General features: G+C 38.1%; 1 protein-coding gene across 24 annotated transcripts in view; it reads right to left on the minus strand.

Moving 5' to 3' along the window:
- Positions 1-14993, minus strand: part of PARD3 (par-3 family cell polarity regulator) — a 657675-nt gene that overhangs the window by 512761 nt on the left and 129921 nt on the right. The window lies entirely within an intron of this gene.

Here is a 14993-nt window from a genome sequence, read left to right on the forward strand (position 1 = left end):
TCCCGCGGAGCAGGGAGCCCGATGTGGGGCTCGATCCCAGAACCCTGGGATCATGACCTGAGCCGAAGGCAGACGCTCAACTGACTGAGCCACCCAGGTGCCCCAACATAAAGTATATTTTAAACATGGAGTATTTTCAAGGGGTTTCCAGAGATGTAGTTAAGTGTGCCACGTTGCCCAGTGGTTTATGGGGTGGCTCCCATGAGCTATGTGGGACAGGCCTGTGTGGCCAGACACAGCGGCCCCAAATGCGCAGCTGCTGAAATGCACAGCTAAACTGAGCAAAATTAAGATGCATGCGATAATAAAGTGTATTCATCATTCCCTCACTGACCCAAATAGACACCAATGAGCACACGGACAGAGATCCCCAGGGTTACAAAGCGTAGGTTCAGCAACCATAAGGCATACCTTGGCTGAAACTGCCAACCCCAGATCCAATCAGTACCAAGGATGATAGCGATTCTTGTTCAGCAAAAATGCAGACAGTAAGTTACTCGACAGAAGCTATGCTCGGATATTTCCAGACTGAGAAACTATTTTAAAACATGACAGAGACGTAGTATGTCCTATAACAATATTGTTAAAACATTTTCTGTGGTTATTGTGCCCCAATTTGCCCCTCTTATTTGATACTGGCACTGAAGAACTCAATCTACTAACCTAATGAACTAGCAATTTAAATAAATGTAACTTTTAAAATCGAACTGACAACAGATATTCTTTCACACATTAAATTACCTGCCAAAAGTCACCTTTTACGTGTAGCAGAAAGGGCTACGATTATGACTAACTGAACTGGCAGAAGTAATAGGATTGTGTCTAACAAAGACGTTTTCATCTTTTTACGTTACATAGCCCTTCAAGATACTGGGAGTCTCAAGTCAAAAACCTACTTCCGGGCGCCTGGGTGGCTCAGTTGGTTAAGCGACTGCCTTCGGCTCAGGTCATGATCCTGGAGTCCCGGGATCGAGTCCCACATCGGGCTCCCTGCTCTGCAGGGAGTCTGCTTCTCCCTCTGACCCTCCTCCCTCTCATGCTCTCTGTCTCTCATTCTGTCTCAAATAAATAAATAAAATCTTTAAAAAAAAAAAACCTACTTCCTAACTGAAGCTATAATTTTTCTACCTGAGAAACAAGAGACAAAAAGATGCATTTCATGTACCCAATATGCTGGCAAAGCCAATTCACTTATAACTAATAAAGGACAGTTTATGATGAAATAAAACCTACTTTCAAATATCCTAAAACAAATGTACAAATAAAGCAACCTGAGACATTCATACAGTGCAAATGTCAACTTTTTTATTGAAAGGCCTGATTAAGGTTCTGTATTTTTTTCCCCAAACTGCTAGCATCTGATGGAAGGAAAATGAGTTGGCTTAACCACCACTTCGGTGGCCTGAAGGAGTAGAGAAACATGCAGAGAAACAGGGGGTAACCTATTCGCTCTGGAGCTTAGAAACAAAGTTATGAAAGCATAATCTTTGCACAGGATAAAGGGGAAAGAAAAGACAACAGACATGATCTAGTTCTTCATCTCCAGCCAAAACCGGGCTTGGAGGGTGATGCCCAGGCCTTCACTGAGGTGCAGCGATTGAGAATGAAAGCATCAGGAATCAGATATCACCGCTTGGACAAACAGCTCTCCATCAAAGGAGGGGCTTTCCTGACGGTGAAAGGAGACAGCACAGACGAGAGGCTTTGATGTTCAGATACACCCTTCAGAGTGGAAGGTGGAGCATTTTGTGCAATTGGCGTTGCATGAAGTTCCTTAACATGGAGCAGTACCTGCTTAAAGGTCTGGAGCCCCTGGGGAGAGTCACATGCTATTCCTTTCAGCATAGGCCTGTGGCAGCACCTAAAATGTGCAGCCTACTGCCAGGAACAGTACCACTTCCCACACTTTACCAAAGATACATCCGATAGGGGGAGGAGGTCGCTACTTTGTCTATGCTCAGACAGCTCAGCTGTCCTCTCAGAAGGGGAGAAATGAACGGCTGGCCCCCCTTCTCTCCATGATCAGTTTTCCTCGTTCTCAAAATGCTCCCTCTACTTCCAAACACCTGACTGTGGGCAAATATGGATCCAGCAAACAGGCACAGTGAACACACGGGATCAGCTCACAATTTAGAAGCCACCCATGCCTGAGAAGTTCCACATGTGTGAAACATTTTAAAGAGCTTGTGTCACTTTTCTAGTTATCCACAAAACTTTTCACTTTCCATTTTTCCAAAAAGAATTTTCAGTATATTTAGTTATGTCAATGTCTGTATCAATAACAAATGCAATCAAAACTTTTCTCTTAGCAAAATTAGTGACTGTTACAGTCTGTCAGTCCAAACAAGATCAGGAAGAGGTACATCTGAAACAAGTCTTTCTCTGCAACATTTAATACCTTTTTCTAATTCACTTCTGAGTTCTTAAGCATACTCTGACCTATTCTTGTGTAATGGCTTACATTGAATTTGCAGGTAGTACAGTATTGCTTCATGAATTATACAAGTGTTTATGCATATGATATGTAAATATATATAGACAGAGACAGAGAGAATGTCCAAAAGAGAAAATGAGCACCTTTCAAGAAAGGCACCCTACCAAGCAGGGAGCAACATAAATAAAACCACAATTACCAAAAAAAAAAAAAAAAAAAAAAAAGTTTTTGGTTTTTTGTTTTGGTTTTTGTTGTTGTTTTGTTTTGTTTTGTTTAGTAAAAAGAAAACTTTTCATAAAAAGAAAACCTGGAAAACTTTCCTGTACTTAATATCATCTGTGAAAGTTATTAATAATGAAGATTTCTAGAATGTATTTATCAAAATAAGTATAGTAATTCAAATAAACTAAAGTATAATCATACTAAAAAAGAAATTCTCACAAACCACATAATTTATCTCTAAGTAAAAGCCAACCCCCCCCAAAAAAATTAAAGTATAAAAGGTACATTACTGAGGCATTGATGATTTTTAAACCCTCGTATGTGTACTCATGCAATATATACTAATTACGTGGCTAATCAAGTAGCAAGAAACTGCTACTGACTTCAATCACTGTAGATTCCCAATACAAAGTATCTAAGAATCTCCTTTTCTTCCATGCTCTTTGTCAAAGCTCAAAGGTTAATTCAGTCTTACTATTAGACTCTAGATGGCACCCGAGGAATAACTCAACAAGACTGAATCCACTCCCAGGTTTATCCTCCTACCATCCACTGGAGGGTGCCTCACTTGCGCTTCTGCTTCTGAGCTTGCTTCCCTTTCCCTCATCCTTCAAGGCAGGAAGGCGGGAAGCAGAGCACGCACACATAATATGGAATTGACGGTTCCAAAAACTAAAAATGAAAGTTCTGAACCAGACCTTGTCTGGACCAAATCTGAACCCAGACTTTGATTTGGATACCAAACTCTCCACCCTCAACAACAACCAATCTATTCCAGCTCTTTCAGAAACATTCTAAACTTAATTACAAATAGCTAGTGATTATTGACATGATTATTGACACAGATTGAGAAACTGGTTTGGAAATCCAAGAACAAAATCTAAACATTAAAATGAACACGTTAACAAGGGCAAACCAAGCTGGCAGAAGCAATCTTCCTGTTAAAGTAACAAGAATTCCATTTCTAAGAAAGAGTGACTGCGCTCCAAGTGTCATTCCAGAGAGTTTCAGAAAACACATTTATCAACAGCCAAAGCACCCCGGAGGCCAGCGGTGAGAAGACCAATGGTGCCTTGCACGACGGCATTCACTATGGCTACTTCAAAAGCAGTGCAATGATTTAAAGCTGCCTTGTTGTAATCGTATTCATCACTGAGCCATGAGAACATTTTGCAAAAAAACAGAGAAATTTTTGACACTTTCTGGCATTGAAAAATGCATGATTTAAGATGATTCTGTACCTGGCTCCATTTGAGATATATTTGCAGTAAACGGTTCTGAAGCATTAAAGGACTCATATACAGGTGGCAGGGGACAAACCTAGGGTGCCCATCTTTCCAGTCCAGGCCAACTGGACAAACCCAAAGACTGGCACGGCCCAATCCTCAGCCCCGGTGGACTTGGTCTTGATAAATGAAGCAGCAGGGTAATGTCAACTACTGTAGCTGATGTTCATTCTTAAATTCCATAGGAAATACTAATTATACTGTGATGATTTTGTTAAAAGTAATACACCATAATAAGCTCTGTTCTCATTTGTGGGGCCTGAAGGAAAAAATACCTGCTGTTTTCATGTACTAAGGTCACATAAAAGGGAGTGAGAAGCAGAGATTTTCTGAAAACCAAGGACGGAAGATGTCGCACACTGATGCTGCCTCATCTTCTCCTTCATCCTTCAATGTCCTGGGAGGACTGGCAATGGATACAGATTTCCCCCAGGCAGCCTGGGGTGCTTAAGGTGGAAAGATGTGTGAAAGAGTAATTGCTACTTGTTCATAGATCAAAAGCAATAAAACAGCTGTCCTTGGCCACAACTGCAAATGCGAACGGTGAGGGCTCTGGGATAGTGCCTTGATAACCGCAGCTCAGGCAAACTTCTTGGCCGTATCAAGAAAGTTCTGGTTCTACCAGCATAAAAATACACTGCTACATAGAAGCCTTCCTATTCCATGAGAGTAGGTCTGTAGTGGGATTCTGCAGGTGCTCTCTACCCGACACAACCTGTTCACCCAGGTCACAGCTTCACTGGCACCACACTCCTACTACATTCCACAGAAGATGTGAACTAGAAAGTCTCTTTCACATTTCACACATCCATTTGAGTAACTTCAAAATCCTAGAAGAGCTGAGAGAGAGAGAGTGAGAGAGGAAAAAGAGAAAATTCTCTTCCTCCAAACCTAGCTTTACAGGATTTCATGATTGTGACTAACACAATATAAATGTCTTCAAATACAGATAGGAGAGAACACTGTTTGTAAAGCCTTCTGTGTAAAGTTATACTTACATGTAATAACAAATATTTAATTTTCATGGAAATCAAGAGAAGAAGAAAAATCTTATTTGCCCAACACAGCCTTCTCAAGGCAAAGATACCATGGGTATTAACTCATTTCTATTCATTTCATCCTTTCATTTAACAAATACCGAGAGCTTCCTCCGTGCGGCGCACACTGTTCTAGGTGTCAGGGACACAGCAGTGAATACAGCAGATGAAAACAGGGGAGACAGAAAGGGTGGGGGAAAAAATACCTCTAAATATTAACAAAACTATGCATGATCAGGAAAAAAAAAGGTGATGACCGGCTTGGAACTACTGAAAAGAAACAGGACCTTTGACAGGAGGGCTGTTTTCCCATACTGTGATAACGTGAATATTCAAAAGCATTGGCATCAAAGGTGAGGGGATTTTTTTTTAAATATTTTACCTAAGGTACCTAAATACCTCAGAGGGTCTTCAAAATATAGGTACAGAAACATTCCAAAGCTGTTTATTAAAAATTTGGCTTTCAATCCTATAATGAAAACAAAAGTCTACTATGAAGAACTAAAATATATGCTATATAACAAAGTTACTTATGTATCCTACCAAAAGATTATACTGAAAAGCTATCCAAAGCCAGATAACCAAAGAATGACTGTTATTAATAAAGTCATGCTTTGCGTTAGAGGGTCAGAGATCCTTTTCTTCAAGTTTTTTTTTATAACGGACATTCAATATTGTATTTCAAACTCCTAATGAACATTAAAATCAAGAAAAGTAGAAATACCAAGGGGCTGATGTTACCATATAATGCTTTAAGACATATTTAAACACTGGGGTTAGTAGAAATTGGAAAGGGTAAAATGCTTGCCAAAATAGGATTGTATGTATTTCCAAATCAAAGAGAATTGATTCTTTAAGCACTAATGTCAATCCTTGCAACCATTACGAGGATCAGCATTTGCTACACAAGCCATGACTGCTGTAAGAATCCAGAAGTAGCATTCCTAAGGGGAAAGAGAAGTAGGTCATAAATTTCAAAAACATGTTTTATGGTTTTAAAGATACAACTCTAAAATCGACGTATTGCTAAAAAAAATCCTCGGTTTAGTTACATATGGCTTTTATTCCAAAGGTTAACCGCTCTCCCTCTCACCACTTACAGTATTTATGTCAACTTTTTTTATCTTTCTCACCCACCCTCCTTATGATCAAGAATAAAATTGAAGATTTTTAAAGCACAAATCAACATAAATTACAGTGCACTTAGTTCACAACCCAGAATGGTAAACAAAAGATTTACCACCGCACCCACTCTCACCGAGCAGCTACCTGTTCCCACGTGGCAGACACAATCATCTTTTTTAATCTGAGATAGGTCCTCATTGTGATCATGTAATACCACTAGTTCAGAATATACATTATATTAACTCCCTGATCAACTGCACTGTATCCGCTCTGTTTTAATATGCTCCCCATGGACGAACTGTTCCCTTTCAAAAAATATATACTGATCCTCCAACTGCCTAAGTTTTTATTCAAAATGAGAAATGTTTCACAATGGTCCTTCTGAAATTTAGTAGCCACTGCCTGTCTTGGTTATACTAGGATGTGGTAAAACTGCTATCTGAAGTAAGTGATGCAGAGAAAGCATAAAGCTACAGACCTTAGCCTCACTTCATTCTTTCTAGAAAACTGTATTCAACAGTCTTTTTTAAAAATACCTTGAGGATAATAAATTCCATCACAGGAATTTATCACCTACATTTACTTCGCCTACGCGCACTTCACTTCCTTGTAATATTTTGGTCTTAGATGCTCTGAATTCATCTCTTTTTAAATCCACAATTATTGCAGCCTACTTTAAACTTGGCTGCTATTTCAGAACAAACCCTCTTAATAAAGAAATGTCAGTGGAGAATTGTGGACTACAATTAACACCTAGTGGCCGACACAACATTTCCCTAAAGGTAACTAAGGAGAGCCTGCTTCCATGCAAATCAGAAATCTCTCAAACTGGAATAGTGTGTTTTGGAAAGAAAATTTATCTGCCCTAGGATAATCTGAGGGTAGCAAATACTTAAGGTTTATATTTTTTAAACTAATATTTTGAGTACAATGATATGTACCTAATTACATAGGGTAAAGATAAAGTTAATTATTTAAAAAATTACATGCTACTCTTGAACACATGAATTATATTTAAGCTTAGGAACTGCACATTAACTGAGGTGAGAAAAAGAATATACAACTTTGCAACATAAGAGTAATAACAGATCAAATTCGATAACCTTTTAATATCAAAACAGCAATGTCCCAAAATGTATCAAGAACACGTTTCCCTCCAGAGGGGTGGGGGGATGGGCAAAACGGATTGGGGGTAGCGGCAGATACAGGCTTCCGTTTACCGAGTAAGTCACAGGGAGGAGAGGTACAGCATAGAGAATGCAGTCAATGACGCCGCAATGGTGTTGTGCAGGACAAGTGGTGGCTACACTTGTAAGCACAGCATAAAGAACACAGTTGCTGAACCACTATGTTGTACTCCTGAAACTACTGTAACATTGTGTGTCAACTCTATCTCAGTTAAAAACAAAACACATTTCTCCTTTACATCTGGGTGACATTAGTAGCCAAAACTATCTTTTCTGCTATGATTAGGAAACTATTCTGGTAAGGCAGGAAAAAAAAAAAGACCACCCTTCCAAGTTGTCCAAAGATACACATTCTACTTTCCATTTAGCAATCTAAGTCACTTTCTCTCAGAAGAAGAAGAAAAACAACCACCACCTGTATTATAACCACTTTATAAAAGAGAAGTGTTATATATTCCTAACTTGTTAAATATTCTTAAGCAGTTTCCTATAGGCACTTAACAAGAACAGATGTTTGAGGGTTTTATGATCAACAGGGTTGTATTATGCCGGACAATGGGGGGCACGTCTATAATGGAGAGAATTACTGGCATAAAAATACAACTCTGTGTGTACAGTGCCAGACTCTGATTAACGGACATTCTTCCACATGTGGCTCTTAACAGAACATGGAAAATTGGTATGTTAACTTCTCATACACACACACTAGACAGTGCACATTTCTAGAATGTTTAATAGAAAACCCACCCAATTCCCTTTGTTGTTTACTTGCGGATAAGTATCAAGGGGGTTCAAAATAATCACCTTTAGGCCCTAAAAGATCAAGGCAGCATTACTTTGAGTTCTGGGTATTCTACTTACCAAGGAAGACTTTTTAATAAACTATAAACTGTGTATCTAACTTAAAGCTCTTAAGCTTTCTTTTTGTTGAATTTTTTTTAAAAATCCTCTAACTTTCTGTTTCCCCACCATTTTGTCAGTATGCATCATTCTGCTGACTTCTACATCTAGATTGTAATTTTCTATATAATCAAGATCTAGAAGTCAGCATATACAGATCTACAGGTAAATAATCACAGCACTGGTATTGAAGAAAATGACTAATCCATATACACTCGATCATGCACACATCCTGATGCATGAATTTCAACCATTTACTTCAAAAACCAGGTTCTGGTTTTGCTGGGGCAGATTTTTCGATCATACATGCTTGAAATTCAATCCCTTGCCTTGTGAACCGAGCAAACTGTCCAATATATGACACTTCAGCTTCTCTTAGCTTTCTTTTTCCATTTAATACATGATCTCAATTCTCTCGACAACTCTCAGAGGTATCATTATACTCTTGTTCTAACTATAACTTCCCACCCCCCCCAAAAAAATATATACAAAACAATGATTTTGAAGCTTGTATTTTCCACAGAAACCTTTGCTTAAGCAAAGTGATGCACAAAACTGAAATTATATAGCCGCTTAAATGTCACACGCTGGCATCTAGCAAAGAAATGATGTTCGACACTTGAGCATAGCTAAAAGGTCGAGAAATGATGTTCTAAGGAGGGGATAACTTGCTGGGGACGGGGGGAGGGATACACACACGTCTTTATCTTACTAGTGTTACATACTCTCATCCACAAATTGACCCCGAAACTTGTGCAGGAGTTCTAATTGAGCTCTTTATCTACACTGCCAATGTCCCCATGCACCCTCCAAAAGACCACATCTCACCTTTAAGATGAAAAAGTAATACATTTTACCAGACAGCTTAGAACTTAATCATTTAAAAGCATGTTTACAAGAGCAGAATACCATGCCTACTATTATTACCACTGGAACTACAAGTAATTAAAAGTAGTTTAGGGCAGGCAGTTAGAAATGCTCAGAAGAATTTAATTAAACAAATTGGATTTTGGCAGAGAACTATACCCTACTTCTATAAACAATGCCACGGAATCTTTAATGACAATACAAGGCACTCATTTTTAAATTCTCAAGTATCAAATGCCAACACATAGGCCCCCACCCTTGAGTTCAAGCAGAATTTTAAATTCGATGCTTCTTCAAGAGGGAAGAGAAAGGATTCTGCCAACTGAATCAGTACCCTTCATTTCCTCATTCCTTTCCTGTATTAGTTTCTGTACACTCTACATAGAAGGTTTCATTTCTTAAAAACAGGTTTTATTCTGTGTCCTTAACTCAAAACTATATTGATCTGAACATAAATAGTGTCACACTGAAATGATTCAGGATTGTTCAGAATTCTTAACCAACAAACATCTATTATGGTTGTGATTTCTGCTGGAGGAAATATATTAGAGATCTGGAACGTCTCAGCACTTGATATGCTTCTGATATGTAGTATTCTCCATACTCATAAGGAAAAGCAAGGGAAAAGATAAAACTAAAACTACTCAAGATTTAGCAGAAATCTGAGGACCAAAGTATAGAATGGATGATACAAAATAATCTCCAGTGTCCACTTCTATAGATCACTGAGAGATGTTCCAAAACACAACCATAAACTTTCCAGATAAATATTGGGCTAAATTTGAGCTATAAAAGAAGGAATTAGTTCTGAAGCATTTAACTGTAATGTTGAAAACACAATTATTCACCCAGTAGGGACATGGATATTATTTAATGGAATTCAAAAAGAACCATTCTACCAAAAGGCCAGGGGCGGGGGGGGGGGGGGGGGGGGGAGGGCACGTCCAACAATAAATTATAAAGGAAAAAAATTATATTTTGTGTGTGGTGTATGATTATGTGTAATTTTACCAATTATTGTTGTTGTTTGATAATTGAAAAGGAGCTCCAAAGATAATAACATTAAAAAAGGGAATCTTTTCACTTCTAACACAGTACTTTTAAAATACATGCTACATATTATTTGGACAACCTAAAGTCATATATTCAGCACATAAACAGTAAAACAAAACATCAAGAAAGCACACAGCCAGAATAGAATCTCTTCCTAACACTTGTATTTCCGTTCAGTAGCCTCAAAGTATTTTTTAGGAAAAATAAGTTTAATTCCAAACAGTCTTCTGGAATAATATTCCTATGAATTTGTATAAATATTAATTTGCTTTGATTCTAATATTTTGTTTATACATAAAAGTCAGTAATACTTTAAGTAAGATGGTGGGTAACATGGGGGTCCTCCTAAAACAATGTTTTAGAAGAGTTCATATTAGTAATTAGAATCTTCTGATAACATTACAATCTTGTGTTGTAACACACAGTAAACAATTTAAACCCATGCAATAAATCATAAACATACAAATAATAAACAACCACAAACGGACTGATGGCACAGAAAATATCACTGTGATTTCATAGCTGTAAAACAATGTTCAAAGAAATCAAAAAACTTTTTCAAAAGAATATTAAGAAATAAACATAAGGAATGTTACTTTTAACTCCAAAGGAAATATAAAGGGATCAGAAATTTCTGTACCAACCTGCCTTTTGCGGATTTCTGAAGTCGCTCTTCTAAGGTTTGAAGACCTTGAAAACCTCAGCGCTTTCACTGAATCCTTCCGAGAGGTACCAGAAAAAGTGTAATACCTCTTTGCAGGTTTCCTCTTCAATCTGTCTGCCATCTCAATCCATTAGAAAGGCAAAATCCACAGTGACTTAGATTCCAAAACTCACTACAGAATAAAATGATTCCCAAATAAATAGCCTCCAAAACCCAAATAGAAGATCTGTGTTTTGCTCAGTCCTCCATAAAGGGTAACAAATTGAAAAGAGGTGGGCAATACAGGACAAAATCCATTCCACATACGTGACCCTCCATGGAGGCACAAGCTTTGCATATGGCAGCATTGATTCCGGGCTCACCATGGAGATCAGGGACAAGCTCCACCACACCAAATGGAAACAACCATCACCAGTTAAACAGGCCACCGGTAGTTTGTCAGGAGTAAAACAGGGTGTAGCAACACATCCTGGAGTCAGCAGGGTGTGAGTAGACACACCAGGTTCAAAGAAGTTTCCTTAACTCATTCCTTGCCAAAACCGACAGGAGGATAGGATCAAATCACAGCTCCTACTTCAAAACAGGAGCCCTCTTAGCATGACTATCTGTCAATCTCCTTGAACATTCTCTTCTTCCAGTGAATAAGAAATGAAGTGATCAAGTCTCAAATATCCACAGTTTTTACCCCAAATATACACCTTTTACTATGAAAAATATAGGACAAAATATTCACAGGAAAAAATGAATTAGTTGTCTGGAATACCTCTCCTGTGTCCCAGAAAGGAGAGGAAAGGTGTTCTGATGTCCCTTCAAAAGGCATCAAGAGCATCTTTCTTTCTCTTTATTTCAGGTTTAACTGAATGGAGGCTGAGTGTGAGGAGAGATTACGAAAATAAGATACACGAGAAAACAGAGAACTAGGTTTCCAGTGAGTACTGAACACTGTGAATATCTGCAACACAATTAATACTCATTACTATTAATACTAGAGTCTCACAAAACTCAATGCTCAGGACACACACAAGCCTAACCCAAGGGTTGACAGCTATTACTTTCAAGGTCATATTTTTTTAATTTAGCTATAATCTTAGGAGTTTACTATTTTTTAATAAGAAGCATGCATTAATTTTAAAAACACATACATACCAATTATCAAAGAAACTACAGAACCAAACATTAGCCTATACCAGAATATCTCACTGGTAAATGATGCAAACACAGGAATTTTAAAGGCAACAATACTAACGAAGAGTTACATATTGCAGTGCTATTAAAAGTGTTATCCCAGCCTCCAGTGAAGCACAGAAATAGAGTAAGCTTTTGAAAAGTCTTAAGCAATTTGACAGAATTCATTTATGTCTGTTAACTCTAATTATATATGAAATAAAAGCAAGCAGAACACAAGACAATTTTTCCTTATAATTAATTTATACCGTTTTTATAAAAGTATTGGTCTGCCACAGTACACAAAAAGAAAACAAATCCAATCCTCCATCAAGGTAATATGAGGAACTGAGATCTATTGTGTTAACAGGTAGAAGGTAAACTATCTGAACATAATACTGGCAGAGAGGGAAAATCAGAACTGGCACCAGGGATTTAAGGAAACATTTCTGGTCTGTAGGCTGACCAGAACAAGCCTCCCAACTTATCCTACCTGAATATTCCCACCTACATATGAAATATTTCCTACTGTAAAAGTACTCACAATTATTTTAATTTCTACTAGGAAAAAAAGACACAACCAAATTATAGAAAACTGTTTTACCTGAAAAATATTTTGTTAGAATTTTCATCTTCCTATTTCACAACGGATTCCTTAAAGGTAACCATTCCCTATTCATTTCAATCTCTCAAGTTCTGCATGGAATGGAAGAGATGCTCAATAAATATGTCTGGGCTAAATCAAAGAAAATGATGCTGTTATAGAAAATGTTAAGTGTAGCTTTCTTTCAGTCTCGAGTTCCTACAACAGAAATCTCTACACGTTGCTGCTAATAATAATATGCCTGAGAACAGTCATCATTTGACTATCCCCTTAAAAAGAAGCGTTGCTCATCAATTTTTCATAAGTAAACAGGTCAAGCAATATACTAGATATTCCAGTGCAAGGAATATCAGAATTCTGAAACACAGGATACAGAGTCTATAATTTCCTCATTCCAGGTGACTTTCTAATTTTATACTATGTTCTTTTATTATATTAAATAAGCTCTTTCTGGAGTGGCAGTCATGTGAATGCCTTCCAACATTAAATGGCTGGTTATAAAACTCACAAATTTGTAGTGGCTTTCAGAGTGTGATTTTCTGTACATATCTTAGAAATAATATTACCACTGTCTCGTGTCTAAGGAGCAATCTCCCCGCACTCTTTACAGCCTTTTAAATTCAACTGTTTTTCTCGAAATCTAAATTTTACCTTATTTTCATTCAACTGTGTTGATTCGGGAGAACTTGAGTTCCTTTTCCACATCTTATATTAATTTCCTAATTAAAATTTACTAGTATTTTCCATCACAAGCAAGGCAAGTATTAAGTCAAGGGTGTGTACCAAAGAAGAAGCCAATAAAGATTACGAGGTTATTATTGCAAATTTTTGCCACATGGAAATGCTATTTAAATACCATTTGTTCTATACAGTGGTGATTTCCAGATTCTTATTTCCAACTCTGATCTTTACCTTGAGCTCCATACTCCTATGTCCAACCACCTACTTGACATCTCTGCTTGGAAGTCTCAAAGGCATTGCAAAATCAGTTAAATGTCCCAATAGGAAGGAGATTTGACTGCCCCCCAACCCTGTATCCTTTTTCCATTTCTAAGTCTTCTACACACATCTCCCACAGTAAATGGAACCTCCATAACCCCTACCCCACTTGCTCCAGTTAAAACTCTAAAAGTCACCCTTAATACCTTCTGTGCCCTCATTCCTCACAGCCTGAGATCCTAGAAACCTAACTCCAAACATATCTCAATTCCACTGATATTTCCCCAACTCTACCTGATGCTCAGCGACCACCATCTCTTCACTGGATGGCACCCTTCTCAATGGTCTTTCTCCCCTTTAAAGCCCACCTACTGGGGTGCCTGGGTGGCTCAGTCGTTAAGCGTCTGCCTTCAGTTCAGATCATGATCCCAGGATCCTGGGATCAAGCACCGCCATTGGGCTCCCTGCTCAGCGAGAAGAATGCTTCTCCCTCTCACACTCCCCCGCTTGTGTTCCCTCTCTCGCTGTCTCTCTCTCTGTCAAATAAATAAATAAAATCTTTAAAAAAAAAATAAAGCCCACCTACAACACATTCTTCCCAAAACAATCTCCTAAAAATATATACCCTCTGCCCCTTCCCCTGCTCTCTCTTTAAAATAATAAATCTTTTAAAAACAATTTAAAAAATAAAAAATATATCTAAATATATCACTCCACAGTTTGACAGTTCAAAGGCTTTTTGTTGCATTTAGTATCAAGTCTCAAACTGCTTAACAGAGTCTTTAATATCCTCCCTTTCTCTCTAACCCCACCTATTTTCACCCTCTCAGTTGCTTACTGCAGCCAAGCCCCACTCATTCCCTCTGGATCCATGAATACCTCAACCTTTTTCCAATTCAGCTTGTTGTACATACCGCTCCCTTTGCCTAGAGTCCTCTGCCCGCAGATGTTCTCATCGATGGAAATCTAGCCCACCTGTCTCCCCCTGAGAGATGTCTTTCCCAAAACAGGTTAAAGTATCACCCTACCTCACCTCCTCTCTATCACACTCCAGATTCACTCCCCCTGGTCTACTTTCCTCATTGCAAGGAGAACTCTGCAAGATCAGAGACCCCCTCCCCCATATAGCCTCAGCACCTCCAGCTGTTTCTCAAATATCTTAGGGACTAAAAGATATTTATTGAATAAATGTTGCAAAGATAAAATGAATGAATAAGTGAATCTGTAAGATCTTCTTAACCTTTGCTCAAACAAATGCTATAGTGTTGGTTTGATACATGAACAAGGAGCATCAATAAACATGAACTGTGGTACAATTATACATGACACTAAGCTCTTGACTTTTAATAGTCATATAAGAAGACAGTAATTTAACATAATTGAACATAGTTAAAATCCACATTTTACTAGCCAAACTAACTTCTTTCTCCAACCTCAAACAAGAATTAAAATGTTATTTGGGGCCAGGCAGTAGCCCAAAGAAGTGAAAGAAATACGTAAGCTAAGGAAAC

The sequence above is a fragment of the Mirounga leonina genome, unplaced genomic scaffold, assembly GCF_011800145.1.
Source record: "Mirounga leonina isolate KUSES-001 unplaced genomic scaffold, KU_Mleo_1.0 Mir_260, whole genome shotgun sequence".
NCBI classification, from domain to species: Eukaryota; Metazoa; Chordata; class Mammalia; order Carnivora; family Phocidae; genus Mirounga; species Mirounga leonina.